The 23,371-nt window shown below is 43.6% G+C and overlaps 1 protein-coding gene across 1 annotated transcript in view; it reads left to right on the forward strand.

Moving 5' to 3' along the window:
* The first annotated feature begins 3,886 nt into the window (after positions 1–3,886).
* FRMD4B (FERM domain containing 4B) overlaps positions 3,887–23,371 on the forward strand; it is a 247,633-nt gene continuing 228,148 nt past the window's right edge. The window contains exon 1 of the mRNA XM_053378234.1: positions 3,887–4,072. The gene's annotated coding sequence lies outside the window, so the exon portion shown is untranslated. The remainder of the gene's footprint in view (positions 4,073–23,371) is intronic.

Below are 23,371 nucleotides of genomic sequence, written 5' to 3' on the forward strand. Positions count from 1 at the left end.
CCCCAGGACAACAGACTAGAACTATGATTACTTGGCCCCATATGCAGGTCTTTGCCAGTCCCACAACAGCTTCCATTTTTAAATGCCATATATTTTAAGATTGGGAACGCGGGTGGCGCTGTGGGTTAAACCACAGAGCCTAGGACTTGCCAATCAGAAGGTCAGCGGTTCGAATCCCCGCGACGGGGTGAGCTCCTGTTGCTCGGTCCCTGCTCCTGCCAACCTAGCAGTTCGAAAGCACGTGAATGTGCAAGTAGATAAATAGGTACCGCTCTGGCAGGAAGGTAAAAGGCATTTCCGTGCACTGCTCTGGTTCGACAGAAGCGACTTAGTCATGCTGGCCACATGACCCGGAAGCTGTACGCCGGCTCCCTCGGCCAATAAAGCGAGATGAGCGCCGCAACCCCAGAGTCAGCCACGACTGGACCCAATGGTCAGGGGTCCCTTTACCTTTACCTTTATTTTAAGATTATGAATGGCTCACACATCACAACTGCCCTGTTACAGCTCAGTGTTCTCTTACCACTGCCCCCCCCATGACATGCTGTTGCATGGAAGGAGGATCTGTATACCTGAAGGAGAGTCCCTGGCAGGTGGCTCTCTAGCCTTTGATTCAGTACAGTGGAACCTTGGTTCTCGAATGGCTTAGTTGACGAACAAATAGGAAAACCCAGAAGTAAGTGATCTGGTTTTCAAACGTTTTTTGGGAGCCGAACGTCCACCGCGGCTGTCGGCTATTGTTTCCGGGGCGCCTGTGCCAATCGAAAGCCGCACCTTGGTTTTCGAACGTTTTGGGAGTTGAACTGACTTCTGGAATGGATCAAGTTCGAGAACCAAGGTTCCAATGCACCTCCAAACAATGCTGCCATGGGGGTGATGATGGCCATTTTCTGAAAAAGGTTGACTCAAAATAGGAATAAACCCAACTATCTCCATGGAGCCCCATTCAGATGATATCCTCTCCTGCCCCTCCTCCTCCATTCCACATTACAGCATCTAAGCACCATAGTCAATACTTAAATTATTGGGGGATGGAGCAGAAGACCCCATTTGCTACTGGTGAAGGCTACTGGGAGAGGGGATAAATTGGGAGGAGCCGGCAGATGCTATCTGTGGATTTCAATAAGGGTCCTTCTACCTCCCCCCACCCCCTTTGAAGCTCTGCATCTTGTACTGGCTATTGAGTGACTGTCGGAAGTAGCAGTTGTGTGGGGATGACTCAAAGGGTCCAAGTCCCTGGTCTTCGGCACCGGGACAACCCCCGCCCTCTTAAAACCTTATATATATATATATATATATATATATATATATATATATATATATATATATGGCTGATTTACTTCTGAAAGTTTATTCATACAAATTAGTACAGTTGGAAATGGAAAATATTCCGTTTGACTTCCAAAATGTTCGGAAACCAAAGTGTGGCTTCTGATTGGCTGCAGAAAACTCTTCTGAATCCGATTTTTAAAAAAATGTTGCATCTCTTTCCTCTTCATTAAGAGATAGAGGCTATCCACAGACTATAATTCAAACAGCCCTTGATAGGGCTAAAAGAACTTCCAGATAGGGTTTGTTGTTATCGAAACCCAAGAATGAACAGGATTTTTGGTTCTATAGAGTACAATTGTTTATCCTCCTCTACTGAAAGAGTTATTAAACAACATTGGCATGTCATCTCCCATATTCCAGGTTGTGAAAATTTGCCAATTTTAGGCAAAAGGCAGACTAGATCATTTAGAGATGTTCTTACCCACACTGATTTCTTAGAATATCATAGTGAGGATCCTCATATATTGGTGAAAGGGCATTATAGATGTGGTCACTGCACACGTTGCAGATTTGTGTTGCCCGTAAAATCATTCACTAATACAATGAATGGACAAAAGATTGTCTTGCAACAGTTCACAAATTGTTCTACTAAAAACTGTGTATATTGCCTCCGCTGTGCTTGTGAGCTGTTATATGTAGGCAGTACCACTCGTGCAATTAGGACCAGAATTTCTGAGCATAGGTCCAAAATATGTAATATACAGTGGTACCTCGGGATTCGAACGGGATCCGTTCCGGAGCCCCGTTCGCATCCTGAATAGAACGTAAGACACGACTGCGTGTCTGCGTGTGCATGGGTCATGTTTTGCCTCTTCCGCACATGCGCGTGATGTATTTTGAGTGTCTGCAAATGCGCAAGCAGCGAAACCCGGAAGTAACGCTCTCCATTACTTCTGGGTTGCTGTGGAGCGTAACTTGAAAACGCTCAACCTGAAGCACATTCAACCCAGGTATGACTGTATGTCTAGATGCCCCATTAGTCCAGCATTTCCAGCAAGCAGCCTATACAGAGAATGATCTGAGTTTTTTTTATCTTGCGGACCTTCAAAAAACAACCCTTTAGAACTGTAGATATATGAAGAGCCTTGTTACAAAAGGAGTATAAATTAATATTTCAATTAGGAACCTTGTATCCAAAGGGTTTGAATCCTGAATTCGATCTGGGATGCTATGTGTGAGTTAATTTGTATACTGTTGTTTGGTTGTAACAGAAAAGTGATGCTGCACCTTTAACCATGTAATCATGTGATGATTGATTCTATATACCTGTATTGTATTTAACTGTTATGAGTCTGAACACTAGCTGTGCTTGTGAATACCTTCTTTATCCTGAGCAAACGGTTTTGTATGATTGGGTAAGGTATAGTAATAGACTGATATTTTCTAATTTTTATGGTTTACCACACATTGTAATTGGAGTGCTATTTTGTATCATGCAGCTTTACAGACTGATGAAGTGTGTAGCGAAACCTGTAATATATCCGGAGAACAGGTCTCCTTTGGCCTACTTGCGTTATTCTCACCAGGGTGGTGGCTTTGATTTGCGTTCCCGTGATTGATCCATGTACACGGCATTGTGTTTCCAACTCAGGGCCCATTGAAGAACATCTCATCCAGTTCAAGCTTTGAAAAACTTTTTCATATTCTCCAGTGTGCTACTCTTGCCTTTGTGGCGGCACGGCGTTGCCATTCCGTGATTGGATTTACGCTACTTGTTGAACGGTTCATTTACCGAGACTGTATAACGTTTACTGTACATGGTAACTTGTTAAGATAGAGTTGTACATTTATCCACTCCATGTTTACAGTATCCCCAGGCTTTGTCTTCCACATAGCACCTTAGTATGTTTATTGTTTGAATGGTTATATCCTATCTCTATTCTACCTATTATTCTAGTAAATTTGGTTTTATACTTATAAGTCAGTTTGTGGTGTTGTTGTTTTGTTGCATGATTATCACTGTCACCACATCTGATACTTTGTGTATATATATTTTGGGAGTTGTAGTCCAACAATATCTGTGCGGTGGTTGCACCATATTGCATCGCCGAGGTCTTTGAACTCCAACTCCCAGCATGGCCAATGGTCTGGGGGTGATTGGCAGGCAACCACGCTGACTACCACCTGCCTTCACGTGTGTGACCCAATCCCACTGCAAAGTATCACCGGAGGCCGCCGGAAAGTTGTCTGAGCGCAGCGCTTCTTCCGGACGGTCCAAGTCCCCGCTCAAGCCCGCAACTGGCACCTGGGCGAGACTCGCCTTTCCAAGCGACGGCGAAGGAGGGTGGGGCTGCTCTTCCCTGGCGAGCCTCGGGGAGCCTCTTTGCCTATTCCCTGGGCGGCGTTGCTTTCTGCCAGGCGGCGAGCGCCGTGCGGGACCCTTTCCCGGCCGCTAGAGCCCTCCCTCCCTCCTTCCCTCGCTCCCTCCCTCCTTCCTTCCCTCTCTGGCGCAGGGCTGTGCCATCTCCGCCGAGCGTGCAGGAACAGCATCCGCGCTGCCTGGGCAGAGGCGCAGCAGCGGCCGAGCGAGGCGAGAGGGTGGCCCGCGGCAGAGGCGAAGCGCCCGGGAAAGCAGCGCGGCCAGGCTGCGGGAGAGGCTTTCGGCGGCCGGAGCAGCCCGCTTTCTCACGTGCTGCTCGGAAGGGAAGCGAAACTCAGCGGCGCCGGCGGAGTTCCTGCTCCTGCCGTGGGGACAGACGCATCTCCTGCCCGCAGGAGCAGCCGCGACCAGAGCGCAAAGGTAGGCGCGTTTCCCCTGCTGCGAGAGGGACGCATTGTTGTCTGGTCTTTGGATGCGCACCCCTCCGCGCGTATGGAGAGGGATGGGGTGCCTTGCGCTCTCTCTCCATCTGCAGCGGGGAGAGAGAGAGAGAGACAGAGAAAGAGGAGCAGCAGCAGCAGCAGGAAGCCAGGAGCCCCAGTAATAGCCATTGTCAGTCGCAACAAGCTGCCCCTCGACGCTTCCTCGGCTGCGCTCACGCCCAGCAGCGCCGGGAGGGCGGCGTTGGTGCAGGAAGGCTTCCTCGCTCGCCGGCTTGTTTTTCTCCCTCCCTGCCTGGCTGCCAGCGAAAGCTAATCCTCCGGGCTGTTTCCCCCGCGTCTGGGTGTTCCCAGGAACAAAGCTCAGAGACTAGGGCAGGGTGTCTGGCTGCGGGCACCCCGAGGCTACACTCGAGCCCGGCTGGAAGTTTGGGCGTGTGGATTATCATATTATCTGTGGCTTCCCCTCCCTGCCTTTCTCTCTCTCTCCCCTCCTCCTCCTTTTTCCTTTTGGATCTGTGAAAGCTCTCCTTCCCTCCTTTTTTTTGATTGGCAACGTGCAAAAAACCCAACCGCCAAAGCACACAACCCATGTGCTTTGTTCTTTTGAGCGATCTGTGAAGAGTGACTGGAGAGCGAGCGAGAGATGGGATGTTTCACTGAGCAGCAAAGGAGTTACTTAGCTGCGTGTGGACTCGAGCCCCGAGGCTGGGATTGAAGGAGCACTTAAGCGTAGAATGGAGGCAACTTGTTCAGACCAGCCGGATTCTTTGGTTTGGGATGGAGGGGTGGGGGCAGGGAGGGGTGAGTGAGGACAGATGCGATGCTTAGAAGGGAATCTCCTCAAGCTGTCAGTTGCTCAACCCACAAGGGGTGTGTTATGATAATACAAGAGTCCAAAGAGGGTTGCAGATTCAGGTGTCTCTCTGTCTCTCATGCACACAGACAGACACTGGCACTGCTTTCAGAGACTTCTCTGGCTGGGTGCTCCTGTCCAAAGAAGGCAGGAAGAGAGGAACTCCCTTGACAGCTCTCTGGGTGCAAATCTGGGCTCTGGAAGAGTAGAGGCGGCTCCCGTTCTAAGAGTTCCAAGCTTTCCAGCATTCATCTGATTTGTTGGGGGGGGGGGGCTTGTAAAAGGGATGAGAGAGAGAGGCTCTTCAGGGTTAAATTTCCAAGAACATTCTCTTATCTGTGGGACTTAAGCTCTTTCTTATCAGTAGTAGGAAATGCCCAGAGAGGCTGCTGGTATTTTTGCTCTGAGCTCACAAGTGCCTGTAGTGCTGCCCTGGCTTCCTATTGGGGTTTCATTTTGCTGGGCAAGATTAAAGGCCAGAAAGAAAGAAAGAAAATTGGGGGGTTTGTTTTAAATAGATTTTGATGGGTGGATGAATTATATGAGTTTCAGTGGAGTAATGGGCTAATCTATCCGTTTTAAATTTGCAGTTGGGAAAATATATTTCTGAAAGCAGACACATACTTTATTCTCTGCATGATGCACCCACATGGTTTCAGTGATAGGCATAATCTTAGGAGAGACATCCTTTCTGTGTGTGATAGAAAGGAGAATGCCACTTTTTAGGAAGGTGCTTGGCACCTGCAATTTGTATTAACCAGGTGTAGCTGATGTGGCGCCCCCTGGGGGTTGTCGGACAACAGTTCCCCACACCTGTTACTAATGTTTGTATGAAAAACAATCCATTTTAAAAATAAAGTGGTTAATTACACTTTAATTACACTCACAATGTGAAGAGATTTTTTTTTAAAAAAAAGATTAAACTTAATAAATAATTATAGCTGAGTTGTGGTCAGAAAATTCAAGCTTTTTTTTAATGACAGCATTATATTTGGCATTATGCACATTGTAGGAAGTTCTGGAAAAGTTGTTTAATAAGGAGTATTTAAGCCTGAAAAAACTTCATAAAACATTTCTACTTGATTTCTACTAATAAAAAGTGAAAGCAGACCACCTCCCTTTTCTGTAACCTGTACAGCAGGTATGGGGGATCTGTGGCTCCAACTTCCATCAGCCCCAGTCAGCATAGCCAGAGGTCAGGAATAATAGGGGTTATAGTCCAGCAACATTGGGAGGGCCACAGGTGCTCTACAGAGGGTAGAGAAACTAACAACCTACACACTCCTATGCGGGTTTACTTAGATGTTAAACGCTCTGTGATGAAAGACTCCCTATAAGTGCAATGTCTATTAGGTTAGCCTCATTGAAGTCATTTCAGTTTACTTCCAGGTGTACGCAAGTGTGCAGCATTAGGCTGAAATACTACCTACACTTACTTGGGAGTAAGTCTCATACTGGGACATACTTGTGACTGTATGTGGAGATGGTGCTGCACAAGAATGTTGATTTTAAAAAAGTACTTGATAACCAACTTAGTCAGGAGTACACACATTGTGCCTGCTTAATGTGTAACAAGTGAGTGACTATAAACATGTGGTGCAAGGAAAGTTTACGCACCCTGTCCAGCACAGGCATTAGGACAGGCAGTAGGCACTATGAAACACAACGAGTAGACAGCTGTAGTAATCCTCTGACAGCAACGTTTTCCATCTTTTCCCCTAAGGAAGCTAAAGCCCAACTGCGCTGCTCTGCTGATGTGCAAATCGTCGCATGCTATTTCTCTATTACAGCTCTGCAGATGCTGAGCAGATCAAAAAATAAAACCTACCAACTTGAAATCCTGACTTTACTGAAGTTGTGATCTGGCTGGGTTTTTTGTGGTGTTTGTCATACCGCCTTTCCTTTGTCCATTTCCTCCCTCAGTTTCCTACAATAGTCCTTCTTCCTGCGTTGTTTTCTGTGTCCATTTCCCCTCTTTTTGCTTTTCTGGGCTATCTCTCTCCTAATCACAAGTGTGGTCATATCACGCTTCAGTATTGCATTCCACAGCTGCTCACCCCAAATCACACACCCTTCGCATTTAAACCTATTTAACAACCTTTAATATATATCCTTACAACAAGCCTATGCCACTGAGGTCCTCTTCTGAGGGCCTTCTGGCAGTTCCCTCACTGCGAGAAGTGAGGTTACAGGGAAGCAGGCAGAGGGCCTTCTCGGTAGTGGCACCCGCTCTGTGGAAATCCTCCCATCAGATGTCAAGGAGATAAACAACCATATAACTGTTAGAAGACATTTGAAGGCAAGCCCTGTACCAGGAAGTTATTAACGTTTGATGTTTTATTATGTTTCTATATTCCACTGGAAGCTGCCCAGAGTGGCTGGGGAAACCCAGCCAGATGGGTGGGGTATAATATTATTATTATTATTATTATTATTATTATTATTATTATTATTATTAAGGTTTGGCTAAGGACTAGTAAGCACATCAAGTTTCCCCACTGAGTTTCATGGCCAACAAAGATGTCAACTGAGGTCGCAGTTCAGCACTCTGACTGCTACACTAGCCCTATTCAGACAAATGAGTGAGGGCACAAACTTATGATGAATACGACCACTATGGTGAAATACCATAACCCCTTACATGAAGCTTCTTTCATATTGTAATATTTGAATTTATTTACAAATATACAAGGTGAGCCTAGGATAGAGGTCCGAAGCAGTATGACCCAACAGATACTGCTCCCCACTAGATTTCTAGGAGGGCCACAATCACCGTAGAATTATTGCCGAGGAAAATTCTGTGTCTCCTTTCAGTCTGATCCACAGAACTGCAGGCAACAAACAAGCAGATGAGTCCCCATTAAAAAAGGCAGCAGCTGAGTTGATATCTATCAGTTAACACAGGGCGTGCCCCAGCAAGGTATGACCAAATCAGTTTCTATAGTCTCTTGCTAATCCTGGATCTTTTACAGTCACAGCCACAGAGTTTAGCTGTTCATCCATTTCCCCACCAATCACATTAGACCAGAGTTGTCCACTCCCACATATATTAGAATTTGTTTATGAAGAGCAACTTTGGTCTTTCACATTCACACCAGCAGGTGCTCCATTGTGTTTGTCCTGGCCTTCTAATTGGTTGATTCTATTATGGTAATTAGGTACGAAAGGGCATGCACATATTGCACACCAATGGCTGCACACCCAACTTGTTTGTTTGTTTGTTCTAAATTGCCCACCCGAGAAGTGTCAGGCAATTTTAAATTTGCTTGTGCAGTTTTCTGGTTTTGTGCAAATCTGAGGGATTGAAAGGAGTGGGGTGGGTATTCCTCAGTTTATCTGATTTTGCTTGTATTAGATAAACCCAGATTTACAGGGGACATGCATCAAGATTGGTGTTGTTTGAGAGTAACATGTGAACTACACAAATTAAATGAGAACAGCTGCAAAGGCACAGTAAATTCCAGTGTGGACAAGCTCCCAATCTTGTTATGAACCAGTAGATTTATAGTGCAATCCTGTGCATGTATACTCAGAAGTAAGTTCCATTGTGTCCAACAGGACTTACTCTCTTGTAAGTGTGTTTAGGACTGCAGCCTTACAGTGTAATAATCCTCCACATCTCTGCTCAGAACTAAGTCCCATTCAGTATAGGATTGCAGGCTTAAATTCACCTTTTCTTATTTATTTGCAAATATTATTACTAACTTCAAACTGGTTGAATTTGGCAAACTGAACATATTTTAGTTGTCTCATTTTATATTGATGCATAAGCAGATATCTAATCTAACTGTTATCTGTGCCGCTCCAAATGTGGGTGTTTTATGACTCTTTTTTTTGAAATTGACTTTTGTTTGTGATTATTTCTAGGCTATGGTAAGCCACTTAGAGATTTTCCTTGAAATATGAAGCAGTATATAAATTGCCCACATAATAATAATCACCAGATCCATTGTGTTAAGCATGCTTCCGTTTCTCTGCCATTGCCTGAAAATATTAATGTCTTCCAGTGTTTTCTCTTTCCTTCTTCCTTCTTCCTTGTGCTGGTTTCTGCTGAGGGGTTTGGCCAAATGAGAGATTTGGCCAGCAACTCTGGCCCCTCTCTCACCTAACTGAGCCAGGAGGATTAAGCTTGGTGCGCAGATGAAAAGTGGAGCGAGGCAGATGCATGATGAATAGAGAGACATTTGCAAACCTTGTTTAAGTCCCCATGGAATGGCTCCCTGCCACTTTGTTCTAATTTAAACTGATAAAGAGAAACGGGGGTACACAATCTGGGCGCTAATTAAACAGAGCATCAGCCAGGCCAGTAATTTAAAATAATCGAAAGCAGAAGCGGAACCAGCTTGTTAGTTGAAGCTTTTTAAAAACAAACCAAAAACAAATAAAGTATTTGGATAAAATCGTGGCTTCATCTTTTACGGAGATGGCAAGCTTTATGTCTGGACTGTGCCACTCAGTCTTGTGCGGGATTGCAGGCTCCGTGATTCACAGACCACACGTGACCGGCCTTTAAGAATGATTAAAATACAGTGGACGCTTGGGTTGCGAACATGATCCGTGTGAGAGGCACGTTCGCAACCTGCAGTGCCGCTTCTGCACATGCGCAGGTTGCAATTCGGCGCTTCTGTGCATGCACAAAGCGTGATTTAGCATTTCTGCACATGCACAAGTGCTGAAACCCGGAAGTAACCCATTCCTGTACCTCCGGGTTCTGCGCGGTGCGCAACCCGAAAACGCGCAACCTGAAGCAGCTGTAACCCGAGGTATGACTGTATGGGAATCTTCAAAAGATGCTTCTTAGTTTACTTTCTTACCTTACTTTCCATTGTTTTAATAAGTGTCACAGAAATCCCCTTTTTGCTGGAACCCAAGCAAATAAGAAAACAGCTCCCCCTCGCATGACATTGCCAAGGTGCTTTCTACTACTGAAAAAGTTACCTTGAGTTAAACAGAACGACTTACAGAAGCGTAAACTTAAAAAGAAAAGAAAAAAGTTACTGCTAATACTTAAGAGTGCCCTGAAATGCTGAGCACTCGTGGAAAAAAAGATGACAATTGAGAATGGGACCTGAAAGCACAATGAGATGCTGTAGTTTCAATTATCTTTTTGTGTGTTCCCCCGCCCTGCTTTGTGGCTTCTCCATCCATAATGGTTCCTTGATCTCTTCAGATAAAATACGGTTGTAAGTTGTGAGGGGGAGGAGAGAAATTGTCCGATACGATCTCTCTCCTGATAAATGATTTTGCCAACCATCCTCCCCTAAATTTGCCTCTGTCTACGCTGGGCTGATAGAGCAGTTGGCCAAACTCCTCCAGAGAACCTAGCAGAGCATAATTTTTGACCTTTCCTGGTTTTTCATATTATTGATTTTTAAATCTTCTTCAGCTCAAGCAAAGAAACTTGACACAGAACGTTTCTTGCGGAGAATTTACTAACCTAAGCAATTAGAATGTGTGTTGGTGGGGTCCCTGTACATAACCAAGGGCACTTGCCTGTTTTCCTTGATCTGTTTTTGTTTCAAAAAAACTTAATGGCATTTTGAGAAAGAAAGAAAAAACACCACCCCCACCCCCAGTGATACTTTAACATTGTCTGGGACAAAAAATACACACCGTATTTTTCGCTCTATAAGACGCACCGGTCCACAAGACGCACCTAGTTTTTGGAGGTGGAAAGCAAGAAAAAAAATATTCTGAATCTCAGAAGCCAGAACAGCAAGAGGGATCGCTGTGCAGTGAAAGCAGCAATCCATCTTGCTTTTCTGGCTTCTGTGTTAGCTGTGCAGCCTGCATTCGCTCCATAAGACGCACACACATTTCCCCTTACTTTTTAGGAGGGAAAAAGTGAGTCTTATAGAGCAAAAAATATGGTATCCCAGGGGCAGAAATATCAGTTGAACCCAGTGCTTTTTATGTACACAAAGAAAACTGTAAATGGGGAGGGGGGCATTTACTATTGTATAAGTGACAACAGCCTAGAACTACATTATGCAATGAAAAATATGTGTTACCCTATTTGATAAGAAGTTTTTAAAAAAGAGTTAGAGGCATTTATTTGTTCAGATTTAGAAATACAGTCATACCTTGGGTTTCAGACGCTTCAGGTTGCGTTTTTTCGGGTTGCGGACCGCCGAAATCTGAAAGTACCAGAATGGGTTACTTATAGGTTTCGGCGGTCGCGCATGCGCAGAAGCGCTAAATCACGCTTTGCACATGTGCAGAAGTGCCGAATTGCAACCCGTGTGCGCACAGATGCTCTGCTGAGGGTTGCGGACGCTGCAGGTTGCGAACGTGCATGCCGCATGGATCACGTTCGCAACCCGAGCGTCCACTGTAGCTTTAGCACAGAACTATCAATAAAACAGTTTAAATCCACAAAACTCTTAAAAAGTAAGTATATATGCGATAATTATCAACAGAACACATGCTATCAGTAAAGCTTCTAAAACTAGCGTAGATAACTAAATAATATGTTCAGGTGGGCATGATGAGATAAAAATGCTCTTGGCAGTTGTCTGCAACACTACAGCAAAGGTGCCTGCCTATAGCCAGTACAGTCATACCTTGGGTTACAGACGCTTCAGGTTGCATTTTTTCGGGTTACAGACCACCGAAACCCGGAAGTACCGGAATGCGTTACTTCCCGGTTTCGGCAGTCGTGCATGCGCAGAAGCGCTAAATCACTTCCTGCTTGGATCACGTTCACAACCCAAGCGTCCACTGTATAGGGCTGCCATTCTACACACACTGGGAGGTGAATTCCAAGGGTTTCTTTCAAGAAGACATGCATAGGATTTCACTCGTTGTTTGTCTCTGGCATCTGCCAACCTGGGTAGCCAGTGTGGCTCGTCTCTCCCCGCCCCATGTTGTTGGAGTCCCACCAGCCAGCATGACTAATGGTCGAGGATAATGAGCCTTATAGTCTAGCAACTTCTGGAGGCCTGCGCTAATCTGTGATCTCTTGCCCCTGGACAAGGAGCTTCTACTTTAACAATCATGGCTTCAATTGTAATTGTGAATGCTGCAAGGCCAGAGAAGCAGGATGTTTGGAACAGGCGCTAAATAAATTGCATCTGTTTGGTTAAAATAAAAATGGCACGCCTGATAAAGTATTAATTTAAAAGGAGAAGGGTGTGGAGAAGATTGTGCATCTCTACTTCCCTGGGATTCTGTTTGTGTATTTAAAAAAAAAAAACAAGTGCAAGGGAGCGACAAAATTAATTTCCTAGAGATGAAAATGGAAATTGGAACGATGTATCTTCAAGTACTGTGACAAAGCGAGACTTGGCCTCCACCCAAATACAACCTAATTGAGATTTTTTAATATTGCTTCTTCAGTTCCCTATAACCGCAGGCAGGGAAGTTACAGATTGACTCGGATTACAAAAAAAGTCATCTCCAAGTGGGTCTGATAAGTTTGTTTAATTTATATTTTTTGAGATCATTTGCATAATTTTACTACTGTATGGTAAAACACTTTAAAAAAGAAGTTGCTTCATAGGAGGGAATGTCATGGCCAAATTAATTTTATATACAGTTTGTTCAGGAAACCTAATTGGAGCTTTGAGAACAAATATGCCCACTATCAGAGAGAGCTTAGTGAAAAGCAAAGTTTTTAGAATCTGGAAACAGGGAAATGATTCAGTTTCCTGGGGCCTCCATCCTAACCACACTTACATGGGAGGAAGCCCCATTGAATTCAGTAGGATTTACTTCGCAGTAGACAAGGTTAATATTCAAGTTAAAGCTACAGAAAGGTGTGTTGGTATAAGCTTCCAGCCTTTGATCTAGTGATTATGGGGTAGAAGAAAAAAACAGTTTTCGGAACTAGCTTGGAAACTGAAATATGCTCTCGACAGGAGACTGTGGGGAGGGAGGGAGCAATTTTTTATTTGAGTCATGGTGCAGTCCAGGATGCAGAACCTGTGCGGTTTTAACGTTGGCCCTCAATATTCTTTCCCTGGCCCTCAAGAATGTCCTCAGGACACACCCTCTCTTCCCAGCCATGCCCATGACTGGTCTTTCTCCGTATCCTCCTCAGATGTTTTTGCCTGGCTGGAATGTGTCCTGGCTGGCAATGCTTCTTGCTGACCTGGATGGAGAGTAGAGAGAGGCATGTACAGAAATCATCTTGCTGTACGAATGTAGGTGTTGCATTCATTTCTCCACTCACTTTTGCCCCTGGCCCTGTCGCCCACTGAGATATGGCCCTCAGAAAATTCCCCAAGAAAGAATGTGGCCCTTGGGTTCATCGCCCCATCTGTAGTTCCAGGTACTGACTCTATTGTAAGGATTTGCACAGTAGAATTAAAGGAATGGTTGTGGGCGAGAGTAGCTGTTGTCCACTTCAACAAATCAGAGGAATTAAAGGTGGTGCCTTTCAGGCTGATTTGTGCCAGATTTTACAAATTAGGGACCAGGTAGGCAAAGCCTTTTTCCATGTTAGAATCTATAGTACCTATTAACTGTTTTATTTATAATGTAATTCAATATACACAATTTTTCCACCCATCACAAGGTTTCCCAAACTTGGGCCTCCAGTTGTTTTTGGACTACAATGCCCATCATCCCTGACCACTGGTTTTGGGATGATGGGAATTGTAGTCCAACAACAACTGGAGGCCCAAGTTTGGGAAATATTGATCCATTAGGATGCATAAGGGGCCTTAGCAACAATATAAAACATCTCATTAAAAGCAGATGCATGTATAGCCAGAGGTGGGGAACCTCTTTCCCTCCAGAAGTTGTTGGAGTCCAGTTCCCATTAGCTCCAGCCAGCTTGGTCAAGAATGATGGGAGTTGTTGTCCGGCAACATCTGGAAGGCCACATATTCCCCATCCCTGATATAGTACAATGAGAACTTGAAAAGGCATAGGAGCAGAGAATAAGCTAGTACATTCTTTCATTTTTCTGGAATAGCAGAATCATAAACTACTGTCTAATGAAAGCTCAGTGGTGTGTACATCTAGAATGATGCTTAAATTTGTCCCTTAGCCCATCCTTGCACTCTTACAAAGCAGTGGTTAAATGTTGCACCACTGTCTATAAAAGTCACTTCTGGCTATATATGACCTTGCTTTCTGCACATCACCCACTTTCTTTCTTGGCTTAATACCAGCTGTTGATGAATGCACCAGATTCTCAACAGGCCCTTTTAAAATAAGTGATGCAAGCAACACACTTTCACAACATGCTCGTAACTTTATTTGCTTCCTTTTCTGCAAAAATCTTGCATTTGGGAGAAGAGGTAGGAGGTGGTCGTGAGTGCTGTACAGCAAACCCTGGGAATGGGGAATGAATGTTTTCCAGCCTTGATTTGCGTAACGTGCCTGTTGTCTTCTTCTTGAAGGGGAAGTGGTTTTTCGTATTGAGGATAATCAAGTATGAATCTATTGTGTAGTATACAGTGGGAACTTTTGGATTTCTTCCTAACTATTGCTCTGTTTTAAAAAATGCACTGAGTAGGGTGTTGTTGTTTTTGCAGTTCAGTGGCACTCTATTACAATGAGTAAATATATATAGATATATATAGATATTGGTGGCTAGAAACCCACATTCAATATCATCACCACACTGGCAATTTGTAGGGCCTTAGCACTATGGAGCACCAACATAGGGTACCATTACAGAACCTTGGAGAGCTCCAGGCAATCAACAGTGTTCTGACAATTTCTGAGACTGAACCATTTTATTCCTCAAGGGCTAGATTACCTGTCCTAGGCTCTGCCTCTTACCTGAAGAGTGGAAGGTCTTAAAAGGGCAGCCCTCTGGCTTGGAGCCTACTACTCCCAGTCTTGATTAATTTCCCCAAGGCTCATTGACTGCACTGAAAGTGGCAAGGGAATGTGTAGGATTCCTGGTGCCGAAGACAGCTGCTCTAGAAGAGCAGGCTTAGGGATTGTTGGCTGTGGAGACACAATTCGGATTCTGCCGGTCAGTTCAGCTATCTCCATGTAGTCCATCATCTGCGTCTGCCATTCCTCCAGCGTGGGTAAATCTTGTGTCTTCCAGTTCTTTGCGATGAGTATTCTTGCTGCTGTACTAGCATACATAAACAAAGTTCTGTCCTTCTTTAACACTTTCTGGTCTACCATGCCCAACAGGAAGGCCTCTGGTTTCTTGGGAAAGGTATACCTAAATACCTTTTTCAACTCATTGTAAATCATTTCCCAGAAAGCCTTAACCTTTGGGCATGTCCACCAGAGGTGAAAGAAAGTCCCCTCTGCTTCCTTACACTTCCAACATTTATTGTCAGACAGGTGATGTATCTTAGCTAACTTGACTGGGGTCATGTACCACCGGTATATCATTTTCATAATGTTTTCCTTCAAGGCCGTACTGGCCGTGAATTTCATTCCGGTGTTCCATAACCTTTCCCAGTCTTCAAACATAATGTTGTGTCCAACATCCTGTGCCCATTTAATCATAGCAGATTTAACTGTCTCATCCTGTAAATTCCACATAAGCAGCAGGTTATACATTCTAGATAACAGCTTTGTCTTTGGTTCTAACAATTCTGTCTCTAGTTTCGACTTTTCCACCTGGAAACCAACTTTTTTGTCCATTTTGAAAACCTCTTGAATTTGAGCATAATGTAGCCAGTCTCGCACCTTATTTTTTAGTTTGTCCTGGCTCTGCAACTTCCAATTGTCTCCAATTTTTTCAGTCAATTCCCAATATTTCGGCCAATAGGCCTCCATGTTGGGTCTTTTTCGGGCCTTGGCCTCCACTGGTGATAGCCACCTCGGAGTTTTACTCTCTAGTAAGTCTTTATATTTCATCCAGACTGCAAAAATTGCTTTTCTGACAATGTGGCTTTTAAACAATTTATGTGCTTTAACCTTGTCGTACCATAGGTATGCGTGCCATCCAAAAGCATATTAAAACCTTCCAGATCTAGGACATCGGTGTTTTCCAACAAAAACCAATCTTTCAGCCAGCAGAAGGCTGCAGCTTCATAATACAACCTCAAGTCCGGCAGGGCAAACCCCCCTCTTTCTTTCGAATCTGTTAATATTTTAAACTTTATTCGGGGCTTTTTGCCCTGCCAGATAAATCTAGATATATCCTTCTGCCATTTTCCAAAGCAATCCACTCTGTCCACGATCTGTAAGGTTTGAAACAAAAATAACATTTTCGGCAACACATTCATTTTTATAGCTGCAATTCTTCCCAACAAGGAAAGTTTCAATCTTGACCAAATTTCTAAATCCTTTTTAACTTCCAACCAACATTTCTCATAATTATCCTTAAATAAATTCAAATTTTTGGAGGACAAATAGATCCCAAGGTATTTCACTTTTTTAACCACATTCAGTTCTGTTTCTCTCTGAAACCCCTCTGTTTCTGTAATTGTTAAATTTTTGGTCAGAACCTTAGTTTTTTGTTTATTCAACCTAAATCCCGCCACCCGACCAAATTCAGATATAAGTTCGAGAACTCTTTTTGTACTGGATTCTGGCTCCTGCAGTGTCAAAACTAGGTCATCTGCAAAAGCTTTCAGTTTATATTGTTTCACTCCGACCTCTATCCCTTGTACCAACCGGTCCTCTCTGATCATATTCAATAGCACCTCCAGGACTGAAATAAATAACAGAGGGGATAGAGGGCACCCTTGTCGTGTCCCTTTTTCAATTTTAAATTCCTCCGTCACCACATTGTTCACTATTAATTTAGCTTTTTGTTCTGAATAGATTGCATGTAATCCATTCTCAAACCCCCGTCCCACTCCCATCCCCTCCAAATTCTTCTTCATAAACATCCAAGATATATTGTCAAATGCTTTCTCCGCATCAATAAAGATTAACACCGCCCTTGTGTTCCTGTTAGTCTGCAAAAGTTCTAAAATGTCAATGATGTTTCTAGTGTTCTCATATAAATGTCTACCAGGGAGAAAGCCAGCTTGGTCTTTATGAATTACTTCATTTAAGACTTTTTTAAGTCTATTTGCCAAAATGTCTGCAAATATTTTGTAATCCACATTTAGGAGTGAGATGGGACGGTAGTTTTTAAGCTGAGTCTTTTCAGATTCTGACTTAGGTATCAATGTGATGAAGGCTTCTTTCCACGTTTCTGGTGCCCTCTTCCCATCCATAATCTGGTTACATACCTCCAACAAAGGTTGTATCAAATAGTCCTTCAGAACCTTGTAATATTTGGAGGTAAGTCCATCCGGGCCTGGAGATTTGCCTAGTTGCATATTCTGAATGGCACCTTCAATTTCCTGTGCGGTTATTATAGAGTTCAAGATTGATCTTTTATCTTGAGTTATTTTTGATAGTCCATTTGTCTTTAAAAATTGATCTATCTCTGATTCTTTCTGGGGCCCCTGTGCATACAGTTCTTTGAAGTATCTGTGGAAACACCTCCTAATTTCTTCTGGTTTCTGTACGGTCCTTCCATCAATCTCTAGATTTGTTATCGTGTTTAGCTTTTGTCTTTTTTTCAGCTGCCAAGCTAGCAGCTTTCCACATTTATTTGCTGATTCAAAAGATCTTTGCTTCATCTGTTTTATTTTCCATTCAATCTCCTGATTGATCAATTTTGAGTATTCTGCTTGGTGGAATTTAATTTCTCTCAGCACCTCCTTGGACTTTGGTTTGGTTCTCAGTTTTTTTTCTCCTTGGTGTATTTTCTCCAATATTTTGTCCTTCTTTCCGTTCCAGAGTTTTTTCTTGATTGAATTCTGTTGTATCAGAAACCCTCTCATAACAGCTTTACTTGCGTCCCAGATCGTTCTTTTTTCAACTGTAGTATTCAGATTTATCTCAAAATAGTCCTTTAATGTTTTTTGGGCCTTTTTCACAATCTCTTGATCTCTTAGTAGTGTGTCATTCATTCTCCATCTGAAGGAACCGGGTTGAGTTAATCTAAGTTCTATTTTCAAGGCGTTGTGGTCGGAGCATGTTTTTGGGCAGATTTCCACCTTTTTAGTCTTGGGTGCCAGCCCCCTGGAGGTCCAGATTTGGTCGATCCTTGACCAAGACAGGTGGGCCTCAGAGAAAAAAGTTCCTTCTTTACCTAGGGGGTTCTTTGTCCTCCATATGTCGATCAAATCCAGATTGTCAGTCAGTTCGAAAAAAGTTTTGGGCAGTCTGCCATCAGATGTTAAGTTTTGGTTGTGAGACTTATCCATATGTGTAGACACCACTCCATTCATATCTCCCATCATTATGATGTTAGCATAGTCCAGATAGTCCAGCAACGTCTCATGCAGCTTCTTGAAAAATTCTGATTTCCCGTCATTTGGGGCATAAATTCCTAATATCAATATTTTTTCTCCTTGGGTTTGAATTTCAATTGCCAAAATTCTTCCTTGTTCATCCTTAAATAGAAATTTGGGTATCAGGCTCTCCTTAGCATAGATCACCACTCCTCTTTTCTTTACTTTGTCAGACGAAATAAATTCTTGGCCTAATCTTTTATTTACCAAAACCTTCCTGTGGAGCCTGGTCACATGGGTTTCTTGGAGGCAAATAATATCCAATTGTTCTTTCTTCAATATGTGAAATAACCTCCTTCTTTTCTCCGGGGAATTTCCGCCATTTATATTCCAACTGAGTAGCCGCAGAGACATCCTGAACTATTCTGCTACACCTAGAGCGGTGTATCTTCTTTCTCCTCTGGTTCCGAAGGTGCAGGTATTGCTCCACCTGGGTTGGGTATAGGCCAATTAGCTGCTGCTTCTTTTTGGAGGTCTTCTCCGTGGTCGTGCTGGAACTTTTGTAAGTCCTCTAGTGATCTTATTTTAACCTTCTTCTGTTTGTAAGTGAATGATAGCCCTTGTGGGAACTCCCACCTATAAGGAATTGTGTTGAGTCTCAGTAACTTAGCCAAATCTGAGTAGGTGGCTCTCAAGTCCAATAACTGTTTAGGAATATCTCGATAAATTTCCACCCTTTTCTCTTGTATCACAATTGAGTTTTTGAAGTGTAGGCCTAGTATTTTGTCTCTCTCCTCCCTTGATCTCAAAGCTATTAAGCAGTCTCTGGATCTATCTTTTCTTACTAATCTTCCCAACCGAAAAGCCGATACAATTTTAAAATCAATTTCTTCTTTTAAGTCCCAGAACTTTGTAAACTCTATTGTCAAAAGTCCTTTCAAATCTTCTTGTTCAATTTCTGGGACTGCCCTTAGTCTAAGGTTGGTCTCGCGATTTTTCAATTCCACCAACGAGAGATAGGTTTGTTGGTCCCCTATCTGTTTATGAAGAGGCTTGACTTCCGCTTTAACTTCCTCGACTTCTTTTTTGGCTGATGTTGCAATTTGAACGGCTTCCCCTGCCAATTTACGATTCTCTTCTGTTGCTCCTTGCAATTTTTCAATTGCTTGAGTATGTTGGGAAACCTGATCTGTCAATTTCTGAATCGAGGATGTTGCTTGGTCAATTTTTGTTGATTGGTTATCAATTTTTTGATTTATTGCTGACAGTTGTTCCAAAACTTGTTTCAGTACTGCCTCAGCTCCTCCTGCTGCCATATCTTCCTCTTCAGATTTTTCAGGCTTTTCGGTTTCTACTTTTTGTGTCGCAAGCACAGCTGGAACTGATAATCTACGTCCCTGAGTTAAAGTTGTTTGCAAAAGCTGTGCTTGCTTTTTTGCTTTCTCTTTCTCCTTAGCTTCCTTAGCTTTGGCTGCTCTTGTCTTTCCTGTGCCACTCATCAGTCAACGTTCAAGGTCAAGTGTTGTAATCCCATGGGAAAGGCAAGTCCAGAATTAAAAACAGTCTATTGAGAGAAGGTAAACAAAAAAAAACTTTCCCAGGCCTCTGTATTCCCAATGTCCTCTAGGGGGAGTGCCACCAAAGTTTTAGTAAGAAGAAGGTAACTTTCCACAATTAAAGTCTCTTTGTTCCAACTTTAAAAACAATTTTAAAAACAAATTAGTTCCAGCATGCTAAAAGAAAAGTCCTGCAGAGCCCTTTTCAATATATAACAAAGTTCCAGCAAGGTGCCTGCAATTGTATCCACTTCAGCTAGATGAGCTCAAAAGTTGCAAAAGTATCTGGAAGCTTGCAACAGTTCCGCAGTTTAAACAACTTTACCCGGCCACCCGGGAATTTGGGGTTAGAGTCTTCCCTTGCCCTTGGGGTGTCCGCTCCAGGTCAATTTTATGCTGTATTTATTCTTTAACAGTAAAATTCAAATGTGCACGAAAGTCCCGATTTAAAGCTTCAAAGCTTCCCTGTTCACAGCGCTTTCCGCTCCTTAGACCGTCTGCTTTGATCTTGAAAGCAGTGTCGGAAGACGGACTTCCTCTTTCTCGTCTCCCGTTTTTAGCCAAATTTTCCGATTTAATTTGTAAAATCTTAGGTCCTTACTCACGGGTTTGATGTTTCAGCCCGATGTTTCTTGGAAGAAAGGTCAGCGCTCATCCGTGACAGCCGCGCGGCTTCGCCTCCGCAGAAAGAGCGATGAACCCACAGCACCGCTCCCCCTCCTTCACTCCGGAGCCCCTTACGGGGTTCCTTTTGTGATTTCGGGGTCGCTCCAGGTGCCCGCCGGGTCCCACGGCCACGGACTCACTCTGCCCGTGGTTTATCTTGATGGGTTGCCGCTGCGCCGTCGCGAGCAACCCTTTTCTGCGGTGCCCCTCTTCAGAGCTCGAAGAGGTCCGCCATCACGGTTTTGCGCCGCCTCCGGAAGTCCCTAATTGAGATTTTTTAATATTGCTTCTTCAGTTCCCTATAACCGCAGGCAGGGAAGTTACAGATTGACTCGGATTACAAAAAAAAGTCATCTCCAAGTGGGTCTGATAAGTTTGTTTAATTTATATTTTTTGAGATCATTTGCATAATTTTACTACTGTATGGTAAAACACTTTAAAAAAGAAGTTGCTTCATAGGAGGGAATGTCATGGCCAAATTAATTTTATATACAGTTTGTTCAGGAAACCTAATTGGAGCTTTGAGAACAAATATGCCCACTATCAGAGAGAGCTTAGTGAAAAGCAAAGTTTTTAGAATCTGGAAACAGGGAAATGATTCAGTTTCCTGGGGCCTCCATCCTAACCACACTTACATGGGAGGAAGCCCCATTGAATTCAGTAGGATTTACTTCGCAGTAGACAAGGTTAATATTCAAGTTAAAGCTACAGAAAGGTGTGTTGGTATAAGCTTCCAGCCTTTGATCTAGTGATTATGGGGTAGAAGAAAAAAACAGTTTTCGGAACTAGCTTGGAAACTGAAATATGCTCTCGACAGGAGACTGTGGGGAGGGAGGGAGCAATTTTTTATTTGAGTCATGGTGCAGTCCAGGATGCAGAACCTGTGCGGTTTTAACGTTGGCCCTCAATATTCTTTCCCTGGCCCTCAAGAATGTCCTCAGGACACACCCTCTCTTCCCAGCCATGCCCATGACTGGTCTTTCTCCGTATCCTCCTCAGATGTTTTTGCCTGGCTGGAATGTGTCCTGGCTGGCAATGCTTCTTGCTGACCTGGATGGAGAGTAGAGAGAGGCATGTACAGAAATCATCTTGCTGTACGAATGTAGGTGTTGCATTCATTTCTCCACTCACTTTTGCCCCTGGCCCTGTCGCCCACTGAGATATGGCCCTCAGAAAATTCCCCAAGAAAGAATGTGGCCCTTGGGTTCATCGCCCCATCTGTAGTTCCAGGTACTGACTCTATTGTAAGGATTTGCACAGTAGAATTAAAGGAATGGTTGTGGGCGAGAGTAGCTGTTGTCCACTTCAACAAATCAGAGGAATTAAAGGTGGTGCCTTTCAGGCTGATTTGTGCCAGATTTTACAAATTAGGGACCAGGTAGGCAAAGCCTTTTTCCATGTTAGAATCTATAGTACCTATTAACTGTTTTATTTATAATGTAATTCAATATACACAATTTTTCCACCCATCACAAGGTTTCCCAAACTTGGGCCTCCAGTTGTTTTTGGACTACAATGCCCATCATCCCTGACCACTGGTTTTGGGATGATGGGAATTGTAGTCCAACAACAACTGGAGGCCCAAGTTTGGGAAATATTGATCCATTAGGATGCATAAGGGGCCTTAGCAACAATATAAAACATCTCATTAAAAGCAGATGCATGTATAGCCAGAGGTGGGGAACCTCTTTCCCTCCAGAAGTTGTTGGAGTCCAGTTCCCATTAGCTCCAGCCAGCTTGGTCAAGAATGATGGGAGTTGTTGTCCGGCAACATCTGGAAGGCCACATATTCCCCATCCCTGATATAGTACAATGAGAACTTGAAAAGGCATAGGAGCAGAGAATAAGCTAGTACATTCTTTCATTTTTCTGGAATAGCAGAATCATAAACTACTGTCTAATGAAAGCTCAGTGGTGTGTACATCTAGAATGATGCTTAAATTTGTCCCTTAGCCCATCCTTGCACTCTTACAAAGCAGTGGTTAAATGTTGCACCACTGTCTATAAAAGTCACTTCTGGCTATATATGACCTTGCTTTCTGCACATCACCCACTTTCTTTCTTGGCTTAATACCAGCTGTTGATGAATGCACCAGATTCTCAACAGGCCCTTTTAAAATAAGTGATGCAAGCAACACACTTTCACAACATGCTCGTAACTTTATTTGCTTCCTTTTCTGCAAAAATCTTGCATTTGGGAGAAGAGGTAGGAGGTGGTCGTGAGTGCTGTACAGCAAACCCTGGGAATGGGGAATGAATGTTTTCCAGCCTTGATTTGCGTAACGTGCCTGTTGTCTTCTTCTTGAAGGGGAAGTGGTTTTTCGTATTGAGGATAATCAAGTATGAATCTATTGTGTAGTATACAGTGGGAACTTTTGGATTTCTTCCTAACTATTGCTCTGTTTTAAAAAATGCACTGAGTAGGGTGTTGTTGTTTTTGCAGTTCAGTGGCACTCTATTACAATGAGTAAATATATATAGATATATATAGATATTGGTGGCTAGAAACCCACATTCAATATCATCACCACACTGGCAATTTGTAGGGCCTTAGCACTATGGAGCACCAACATAGGGTACCATTACAGAACCTTGGAGAGCTCCAGGCAATCAACAGTGTTCTGACAATTTCTGAGACTGAACCATTTTATTCCTCAAGGGCTAGATTACCTGTCCTAGGCTCTGCCTCTTACCTGAAGAGTGGAAGGTCTTAAAAGGGCAGCCCTCTGGCTTGGAGCCTACTACTCCCAGTCTTGATTAATTTCCCCAAGGCTCATTGACTGCACTGAAAGTGGCAAGGGAATGTGTAGGATTCCTGGTGCCGAAGACAGCTGCTCTAGAAGAGCAGGCTTAGGGATTGTTGGCTGTGGAGACACAATTCGGACGTCCTTGGTTCAAGGGCTGTCAGCTTGGGCCTGGCTATGATGTTAATCTTGTTCCCAACACCCACATTTCCTGTGCCATTGATGTGACTCCTCCTAATCTGGGTTTTAGTAAAAAATCTAGGTTGCTGCTTACAGTGGGGCGGTCTGGTGTTG

The sequence above is a fragment of the Podarcis raffonei genome, chromosome 2, assembly GCF_027172205.1.
Source record: "Podarcis raffonei isolate rPodRaf1 chromosome 2, rPodRaf1.pri, whole genome shotgun sequence".
Taxonomy (NCBI): Eukaryota; Metazoa; Chordata; class Lepidosauria; order Squamata; family Lacertidae; genus Podarcis; species Podarcis raffonei.